This window comes from Passer domesticus, chromosome Z (genome assembly GCF_036417665.1).
Source record: "Passer domesticus isolate bPasDom1 chromosome Z, bPasDom1.hap1, whole genome shotgun sequence".
NCBI classification, from domain to species: domain Eukaryota; kingdom Metazoa; phylum Chordata; class Aves; order Passeriformes; family Passeridae; genus Passer; species Passer domesticus.
Genome location: NC_087512.1, coordinates 67118237 through 67128666, shown reverse-complemented (window position 1 = coordinate 67128666; position 10430 = coordinate 67118237). Strand labels below are relative to the sequence as shown.

At 39.3% G+C, this 10430-nt stretch overlaps 1 long non-coding RNA gene across 2 annotated transcripts; it reads left to right on the top strand.

Annotated features, from left to right (window-relative positions):
* Window positions 1-2465: 2465 nt before the first annotated feature.
* On the top strand, window positions 2466-7201 carry LOC135291341 (uncharacterized). Of its 2 annotated transcripts, XR_010354145.1 has the most exons (3): window positions 2466-2724; window positions 6714-6906; window positions 6993-7201. It is a non-coding gene; the product is annotated as an uncharacterized LOC135291341 (long non-coding RNA). The 2 variants fall into 2 exon arrangements; XR_010354144.1 differs by having other exon boundaries at window positions 6714-7201.
* The last annotated feature ends 3229 nt before the right edge of the window (window positions 7202-10430 follow it).

Sequence of the window (10430 nt, the reverse complement as noted above, 5' to 3'; positions counted from 1 at the left end):
TAGGAAATACAATTGGCAACTCACTGACAACAGCAAATCCAACCTTGATTGTCTGCTTAGACTGGAATTCAGGTCTGAAATTTAAAATATTCAGAAACAATAATTTTATTCCAGCTGTGTGTCCTCACATCTGCAGTTCTGAAGTTTGTTATAAATCTTAACCATTTCCAGAAAAGTGCATTTAGTGAGTGTCAAAAGAGGAACAATGCTGCAGATTACAAACCAAGCTCCAGTTCCAGGTTTGTTTGGCAATCAGATACACAACAGCAGCTAGGTTCTTGCTCCAGACTAGAAGGTCTGCCTAAATATATATTGACAGCTATGGCAGGAAATGTGGGTGAGTGCTCATGTGTTTGGCGTACAATTTGGTGACCTTGACACCTTTAGGTGCTATCATCCTGTTCTGGTTTCTTCTCAAATTAATTTTAGCCTTGATAGAAGTTTTGTGAGGCTCCTGGGCACACAACTCTGCTTTAAGAGAATATTAGTATTAGATGCAAGTATGTGTGTGTGTGTCTGTGTGTGTGTGTGTGTGTGTGTATGTGCGTTTGTGTGCAGAAGAAACACTTCTGTCTAAAGGGACCAGCTAGAATCTGATCCTCTAAATATTTCCAGTGTTGAATATGGCATTGCTTCCAAACTATTTACAATTCAAATTTTTCTTTGTTCATATTTATCTCAGAGATTATAAGATTAATCTGTTGTAATGGTTCTTCATCTTGGTTTTCAGAGATAAAAGTGCTAAAAATGCAAAGCAATATCAGTCAAATCTGGATGTGAAAAACAAATAATAAAAAAAGAGCAAACAGGTCTGACCTTGACAATATTACTGCTGAATGTGACCCAGTGTGAATGATGCATCCATCCAACCCAAGAACTGAAGTCGCTTACAAGTGGGTTTGTAATATGACAGAGTAATGGTAAGATCTTTTGAAAAAGAGGGGGAAATGGGCTCTGATGTGAATTTTAAATGACAAAAGGCTCATTCAAAAGTGTGTAATTCTATCAAATTTCAGAGTCAAGTGTATTTCTTTCTGTTTTTCTTATTTCTAACATTATATGTATGTATAAATATTATATATGTCTACTTTTGTGTATAGATATTTAAGTATATATACATGCACATGAATGTGTAAAACTTAAATTGACTTTCAGACATTTAAATACATATTTTCAAAGACATAAGTGAAATAAAGTACACTAATTCCCCCTAAGTGCAGAAGCTTTAAAGGCTGTTTTTGAAATAAATCAATTAGTTTTGAATTAAACAGAGAAAGAATGTGGATGTAGAAGTTGTGAGCTGCTGTTGACCACTAGCCCAGTGTACATCCCAGCCCTGGCTGCTACCTGTGGCAGGTTTCCCTTCAGGCTGCAGGAGCAGTGGATACCACCAGCCTTGTTATTGCAGTGAGGGTGGCACTCTGCCTGCACCCTCCCTGGCATGCCAGGCAGAGTGATCCTCTGGGAAGGGGATCAGGCAGCACATGCTTGTGGACAGCTGTGAGGTGAGTCTTTATTTGGTTGGAACACATTTTTTGGGTTTTGGGGGCTGTGCTGTGTTCTCCTCATTCACCACTATTTCTAATTGTTCTAGAGGACTTTAATACCTGTAAGATAACAGCCTTTCAGCACATGGTTAGCCAATACTCCAGAGAGGTCCTGCTGCTTTTCTTACCCCAGAAGCATCATTCAGTCTGAGGGGCAGTGCCAGGCAAGGGCAGGCTTTGGGACAGCAGGAATGGCATTTTCTTGGTATGCACAGCAGCTCCTTTTGGGTACTTTATGTCCTGGCTCCCAGGCATCTGCTCATCATTTCCTTGAGTGTTTGGATAGGGTAATGCAGTGCACATTTTGAGAAGGTAGAAGTTGCCACCACCTGTGAGCTTCAAAGGGATGATGAAAATGTTATGGTGTCTGAGTTTATTTTTTTATACTGACTCTTTCTTTTTGCTACTTCAGCTCTACTCCACTCTCAGCAGGTAAATTGTACAGATTTATATTCACTGTGCCAGAGATGCTGACCTCCCTGATAAATTCAAATTCATAACACTGTCAAAGATACAGAGGCAACTTGGCACAGTGGATAAAATGGAGTGTAAAAAATATTCTATTCCCATAGAAATTAATGGAATTTGTTTACACTTAAAGCAGGGCTGACTGTGGTTCAATGACACTGAATTTCACAGATTTGCATTGATTTGCTAATGAGAAATTTACACCACTGTTTTCTTGCCTTTAAATTTGACCCTTTCACTTCAGCTTGAATTGATGATTACTGTGGGAACAGAAGGAACTGGATTCACTTCTCTGGAGTGAACATAATTCAGTGAGCAAACTATAAAAGAGTTTGACGGGGAAGTAATCCAAGGATTAAAAAAAAAAGTCACCAAAGAAACAGCGGAAGAAAGACTGTCTGTCTGGTGAATGGTCACGGTGACTAGTACGTGATCCCTGGCACCCCTAAATGTTGGGGTGCTGGCCCCCTGATCAAAGCGAATGCTGTGGAAGAGGGCTGGCATGCAAAAATGTGATTTTAATAAACTCCTGAAAGGTGCTCTGAAAGGCAGCCTGCTTCCCCTAGATCCTGTGGGCCTGTTTTCAGGGATCTGGCAGGGAGCAGGGTGGTGGGTTCCCGGGGGCCGAGCCCGAGGTGCGGCCTGGAGCGGTGCTGGACCCACACGGCTGACCTGCTCCGGCTCTAAGGGAGAAAGCCCACATTAGCATGTAAGCAAAGGAAGTCAAAGTGATCTCATTCATAGAGCTTTCTCCCATCTATGTCACGGGAGTTGGTCACCACAGAATAGCCTTTCTCTGGGCCACACAGGGCTGTCTGCCTAATTTTCCTCATTCTTAACCTTTGCCTCTCCATAGTACTGAAGTGCAAGACAATGCCAGGATGCTGCATTCTTCCCTTATATCTTAGCTACAGTGCTGACGGGATGGCAGGGTTAAAAATGTTCGCACAGCCATGGGACAGCTTGAATTCAGGGAGCTGTTCTTTCTGAGCTGCAAGGACTCACCAGTTTGAGTACAGGTATCTCTGCCTAAGCTTAACTGTAAGCTATCGAGTCTCAACTGATGGTAAAAAATAGTTTCTAAATAATAAAAGTCCTCAAAGCAAAACTTTCATGGAATACTACTAATTGCCCTTGAATTAGTTCTTCTCTATAATGACACATTAGCACAGCAGCACATTCATTATTAAGCAATATTTAACTCATTCTGAACTAAGTAATGCATTCATTTACCATCTCTACTAGATAGGAAATATCTCTTGTAGTAGGTTACATTTTTAAAACCTTTATTGTTTGAAATAACATTTTTTGTTTGTCTTTCCACCTTACATAGTTGTGAATTTTTGTGAAGAAAATGCTGCAATTGAACTGCAGGTTCAGAAGAAAAGTATTTCTCATATTTTTAATCTAGAAAGCAATATTTTTTAAAATTATGCTTCTTAGCAAAGTTTTTTTATTTTTTTCTGTATTTTATTATTCTGTATTTGGACAGCTTAGAAAATTGCTTTTTAAAGAAGTCTAATTAATTATATATGACACTAATAAACTACGTATTCATAAACTGTATCGATTGTGCCAACATAGACCTTGAATCCATCTCACTATTGAAAAGCTAATATTTACATTCCTCTGGAAAAGCATGTAGCCTTGCTGTGACTTTATGAGCTAATTGTACAAAAGGTGAAATAACCTCGCCTAAAAGTAAAGGCAGGAATATACCACAGTAGAAATATATTAGCCACAACTTAATTCCTTTACTATTATATTATTCTACCAAATCTACTTCTTCTTTTAGCATATATTCAAAATACGGCTCTGTTATTTTGTAAGACCTCTTTTGTCTTTTCCCATAGAAAACACACCCAAGTATCTGTTCTACTAAATTTATGAAGCAAGCTTTCCCCCTGGGTCTTTAAGGTGCTCAGACAAGAGATTGAGCTCCTGAACAGAGACACCCTAAGATGTAAGCCAATACCCGCTGTCTGCATGAATAAAGCCTCCCAGAGAGCCGAACCCCCCAACAGATGTGAGCGTCTTCTCAAGGAGGGCAGGCTGGTGAAGGTGCTGATGCAGTGGGCAGCACAGTGTTGCTTGTGTGTGGAGTTCCTGGGAAAAGGGGAGAGGCACAATCACTGGTCCTTGTCCTGACACATGGGCTGAAGATATTCTTCATGGTTCAGACAGTTTTTCTTTTCTCTCAATAGCTCTCCAGTTGTTTCTCAAGCTCACCTATAGAATGCTGTAAGACCCAACTGAATGTTTAAAGGGTTTCCTGGGTGTTACAGGAGCAGCTGATTTTGCTGTGCCAATTTGTATGACCTTCCAAGCCCTACACACAAGCTTTGGAGGTCCTTCCTTTGTGTCCTTCCACTACATGTGATGTTAAACTGAAAGCAGTTACAGGAAATCACAATTAGATCAAAGCAGGTGCAGTTAGAGGATGTCACAGGCTTTGCTACTGTCCCTGAGAAAATTATGGGACAGGTCCTCTTGCAAGTGATTTTATCCAGGCATGCAGAGGGCAAAAACGTGACTGGGAAAGCCAATACAGATTTACCAATGATAAATGGTGCCTGACCTCTCTTGTCACGATGTCTGGTGAAACAACTTGTTCAGTGGTGAGCAGAGAGCTGAGGATATAACTTACCTTGATTTTAGCAGGATGAGTGATGCAATGGTGCCATTGTGTCCTGACTGGCAACCATTATGTTATGAGCCATGAGGAGTATGGAAAACTGTCTGACTGCATGGTGGTAGTCAGTGGCTCAAATTGTGGGCCACTCATAAACAGAGCTCCTCAGGGGGAGTGCTGGGACCAGCAGGGCTCAAGATCCTAATAACTGGCCCTGATGATAGCACTGAGTGCACCTGCTGCTCCAGGTTCGTGTGTGACACGACAGGAAGGGTTGTAAATACTTAGGAAGGAATAGCCACTGTACAGAGAGATGAGATTGGGTTGTAAAGAGATGTGCAAGGTTCAACAAAGAGAAATATGAATTCCTACTCCTGGGATGCAGTAATCCAAAGCAAAAGCACAGGCTGAGATCTGTCAAGAGGGATCCTTTGGTTCCTGGTGGGAAACCAATCTGAGCATAAGCTAGGGGTGTGCTTCAGCAGCAAGGCAAGGTAGTCCTGGGACAGATCAGGAGAAATTTTATGCTTGCTGTCATACCAGCTTGAAATATGAATAGTCAGACTCATATATCATGTCTGATAGGATAGTTTCTTCATTCTCAGATTTCTCCTTTTTAATCACTTGTTCCTTTCTGATGCTTCTGCTGTTTATAGTCTAATTCTGGACTCTTACAGGACTTTACTGTCTTCCTCTGGATTCCTTACTTCATGCTTTTTTGCATCTAGTTCTATAAAAAGCTCATTTTTTCCCACTGAGATGGTATTTTCCCGCATATACTTCTGACATTTAAATCTTCAGGACAATATTCTCTTTGTGAGAAAATCCTTTAACTTCATAACCTCAGCCTTCACTAATATTTGCATTCATGTTGGAACTATGCCCTTTCCCCCAAGCTGTACATTTCCCTAGGTGACTAGTAACTGCAGAATGTCCAAGTGTTTGATAGATTACGAAATTGTTTAGTTGACCCCCTTGTAGGGGAGGATTGCAAAGAATATATGGAAGGATATCTGAATCCTGTGTCTCTAGTTTGTGATCCTTCCATGAATTTATTCGTCTTATCAGAACTAATGGAAGGCATGATGATATTGCATAAACATAAAAGCCTTCAGCAGAACTTTCCAACACTATGTGGGAGACTCTACAGAGCAATGATGTGTAGTTTTGAGGGATGACCTCAACACAGTAGACAAAAGAAATCATCTAAAACAGTGTGATGCATGAAATTTTTCACAATATCAAGATAGTAGCATCTAAAGAGGGTCCAGAGATGGATGTGTCTTTGTAAAGTACAATTTTAGAAATGTCTAAAATCTGTTTTAAGTATAAGGTCAATGATTTTCTAAGTATGCTCACACTCTTCAGCAACAGAAGAGTTTCTGTGTAAGTACAGCTGGAAATCTTCGCAAAGCTTTAAATCGATGCGTTCAGATGGAGAATGAGGATAACCAGCTGTTCTGCATTTGACACTTTCAGAACCACTGTAGCAAACTGCAGTTTGGGGTTGGTGAGATTGGTGTGAGGGGAATTCACCTCTGGAGACAATCAGAGCCTGGGTCACAGGTTCTAGCCAGGTTTTACTTCTTTTGTTTTGTTTTGTTGTTTCCCCCACCCTCAATTAGTCAGTCCAGGGCTGGTTTTTCACTTTTGCCTCTTCACTATAACTAATACTTTCTATGAGGATACTTTCTAGGTGAATTTTCAGTCTTTTGTTTCCAGGAGGTTTTGAGAATTTATGCCTGCTGAGACTTTGATTCACACCTTCCACTTCTTTCCATATCTGAACTGCCTATGATCCTCAGCTGCTACTATTTTCTGAAAGGTAGTTTGGAAGTTGGCGCTATTCAGCAATGAGCAAAAAGAGCAGCTGTGTCACTGGAACACTTAAGAGTTACTATTTTATTCAAACTGAAGTATTAGTCTGAGGAGATTGCCTTTTGGGTAGGAGAAATATTTTTCAGGCATGTGACATGCTATTTCCAGTGCCTGTACATCACTCATGAAGTAATGTCTATACATCACTATGCAAGAAAACATGATGTTTTGTCTGTATCTCATTTCAGGCTGTGTTTCAGAATCACTGTCCATGACACTTTCCTTCTGGATTGTTTTATCCAGCTTGTGCTATAAAACCAGATGCCTAATTATTTTTAGCCTGAATGTAAGAAGTGGAAGAAGATGTTTTGTTTGCTGTCTTTGCCAAGAGGAAAGCTGCCTAATGGAAGCCAGTTGTCTCAGTCTGTCTCTGAGAATTAGGTATGAACATTTTGACCACGGTAACAAAGTGATGAATAACATGACAGGTGAGCAAAAGTCAAGCAGGAGATGTGTATCTACTCCAGACCTGCCTGCTCTTTATCCCTACTTCATTGATAAGATGATGTTGAAAAACATGAGAGTAAGAAAGAAGAAAGGAGCGCAGCTGCCTGAATTAGATATTGAGCCTGCAGAGTCACTGTGGGAGGGATAAACTCTGTGAGAGACAAACACAGGTATTCTTGTTTGTGATGTGGTTCTTTTTTTGTCAAAGAATAAAGTGTTTTAAAAATTCCTTCCTTTTTCTTTTCTTTAACAATGGTTTCAAAAGAAACACTTTTGACAAGAGTGCCGTGAAAGAGGAGCTCTTAGAAGATTACATGAACTGCAAAGGAAACTTTGTGATGGAGGACTTCTTCCCTGACTTGTTCAAGGCCCTGTTCCCAAGCTAGAAGAAGGCTTCCAAAAAACCACATGCAGCCACATTACACACAGGGGGCTCATGAGTAAAAAATATTTGGGATCATTTGTGGGGAAATCCCAAGATCCAGACCGTGGGTAGACTGACTGCCAGGCATGTGGTAAGACTCAGCCTGTGTTGTAGTGTAAATAAAGCAAAAGGTGAAAGGGTAAGATGGAGAATAGCATTTCTAAATGTAAACGTCTCCTCTGGAGCACTACAGGAAAAAGGAGCCCATCAGGAATGAGAGGGTGGGAGACACCATATGTTGGGTAGGAAAAGATGTAAGATTAGGATGTAGGGAAATCCCCTGATGAGAAAGAGATAAGGGAAGGGATTCAATGGCAAAAAAAAAAAAAAACTTTGGGGATAAAGGATAAAGAAAAATTAACGTGGTAGAAAAAAAATAGAACAAGAAAAGAAAAGTGGAATGCAATGACAAGAATCAGACAAAAGAAAAAAGAAAGATCACAGGAAAAGGAGAGGAAGTATGTGAGTCAGTAAAGGGTGATAGGCATAAAGGCACTAAAGAATGAATGGAAAAGAAACACTCCTTTCAGAGAGAAAAATAGTTACTGAAGAGAGGCAAGAGATCAACATGCAGAACAATAAAAATCTAGAGATAAATTATACAGATGTGAATTAAATGAATCATAACTAAGAAGAAAAGGATGGGAAAAGACAGAAGATAATAAAAAATGAGTCAATATTCTGAAAAAACAGACGATGATGGATTTTAATTGTATTTATTTGATTGTCTATATCTAACAGTATTTCTGTAAGAGGCATATCTTCTAAGATTTTGATATTAAAATCAGTGTCTATCTTTAGAATAATGTGCTGCATTTATCACATTTTTTCATTATATTGCTCATGGAATAGCTTTTTTTTTTTTTTTTTTTTGTTACATTAATGTAATCTAAGTAATAAAGGGAACATGTAGAAAATGTTACTCTATAGGAAAAGAGACTCTCCCCTCAGATTAATTACTCTAATTATTTTTTCAGAGTAGAATTGAATTTAATTTGGGCTCTTTTAATTAAGGGTCCAAAAAAAAGCTTGTCTCCTTTTGAGTCACTTTTTTTTTTTTCTTACAAGCCCACTGTTTACAGTTCATCTGAAATCTGAAGGTCACATGCCCTGCTCTTTTGCACACAGCAAAATCAGCAGCTTACATTTAAGATGTTTTGCTTCTTTTCTGAGCCTCTTGCTAGTGTACTTAGCTGAGAATGATTAAAACCTGTGCTCTGTTAGAACTGTTGCAGTGTTTAAACAAGGAAGTCTGTGTTTGTTTAAGAGAATGGGGAAATGGTTATCTTGACAGATTAGACTGAAAAAACAGGACAGCCACAGTCTAGCACAGATGTCCAAATTTGCCACTTGGCTGGTTTTTTGAGGTCCTCTAAACAAAACTTGCTTGTGTGTTTGTGCTTTTGCTCTGTTTGACACCTGACTGAGGAATGTGATTAAGCACTACTGCCAGGGATTACATGTCCCTCTTGAGCAAGTGTTCACAGGGCTGAAGTTTCCTCATGTCTGTCTAACTGTGTCATAGCCTGCTATGGGAATACAAGAGAAACATCTCAAAATGGATTAAAGCCCTTGAAGAAAGGTTGGAGTGCAATGAAACAACTGTTTTGGACAGAAATTCGCCGCACATTTTTTGAGCTGAAGTTTCTAGCATCTCCATTCTCTTAGTGACAGAACCCATGGAAGTGAGAAATATACAATTTGTCTGTGAAATACTGAAGCCATTTGCAAGACACATTGCAGCCTCCCAGTCATAAAGCACGTTTCAGTGAAGAAAAATGTTGCATCCTTAATCAGTGTGAGATGATGATTTTCTAATACATTTTTTCTAATAATTTTCCTAATACATTAATTTCATGATAGGAAAAAGCACTTCCAAAGCCACTGACACTTAATTTCTTTAAAACATGCTTATCTGCAAATGGAGTTTTGCTTGGTTCGATTAATGTTAAGCTGAAAAACACTAACAAGGACTTGATGGATAAAGGCCATCTGCCTACTCGAGGAGCTCATTGCACTGATCAGGCTCGTGTGTGTGTTAAGGTTTGTGTTTTCACAGTGCCATGTGAGAAGTGCTTTGATTGGTGTGTGTGTTCTGTGTATCACATACATCCTGTACATCATATACACAAATTTGATATACACTGTAGCCCCCAGAAATATGTCATAGCTCTGGGCCAGATCCCAAAAAAACCCAGCTGTGTCTGGTACCTGGCAGTAGAGAGGTATAAATAGCATTATAGCAATTGCCATTGATTCCAGCCTTCAGAAGCACTCCAAGGAACTCCATCTTTATATGTTTGTGTGATTACAGCAGTTTCTTGGAGCTATTAATGGTGAATACACTGTTAGAATAAGAAGGCTTTTTTTTTGAGAAATTACTGGAGATGTGTTGATGAGTTCTTCAGACTCCTATTACCACAGTGATGTTGGACAGACATTTTATTAAGCACCTGTGGAGGAGCAATTCATGCAAATATTTTGTCCTTTTTTTCAGGCTATCCTATATCTAGATCCAAGTAGTGTTTTACCAATATTAAATATAGGTACCTGACATAAATATTAAGCACCTGATAAAAACATAATACATGATGAATGTGAAATGTGTGATAAATATGAAAACAAAACTTCTTTGGGATTCAAGTTTCCGTACAGCTAAAAGGACCCTGTAAGCAATTGAATTTTATCACCTGTAGAGTTGTTCTGCAGCTTTGATGAAAGATTTTGATACCTGCTTTGACAATAGTTTAACTTGCTTCAGCATCTGCTGAAGTATCATGACACTATTTAAAGCAGTCATGAAATTGAAGCCACAGTCTAGTTCCACCTTGAAACCTATCGGGTATTTTAACTTTTTGCTGAGGAGCTGTGAGAATTTTCAGCCTGACATCAGAAGAAATGTGAGAAGGCCAAGGACCTTAAGAGAGAAAGTGTTTATGCCAGGAGGCTCTTGTTTAGTTGCTGATAGGCTTTTATCTGTTTCTGTTATCACCACTTGCTGATTTTTGTTTTCTTTCCAAACCCTGGGCTTGAA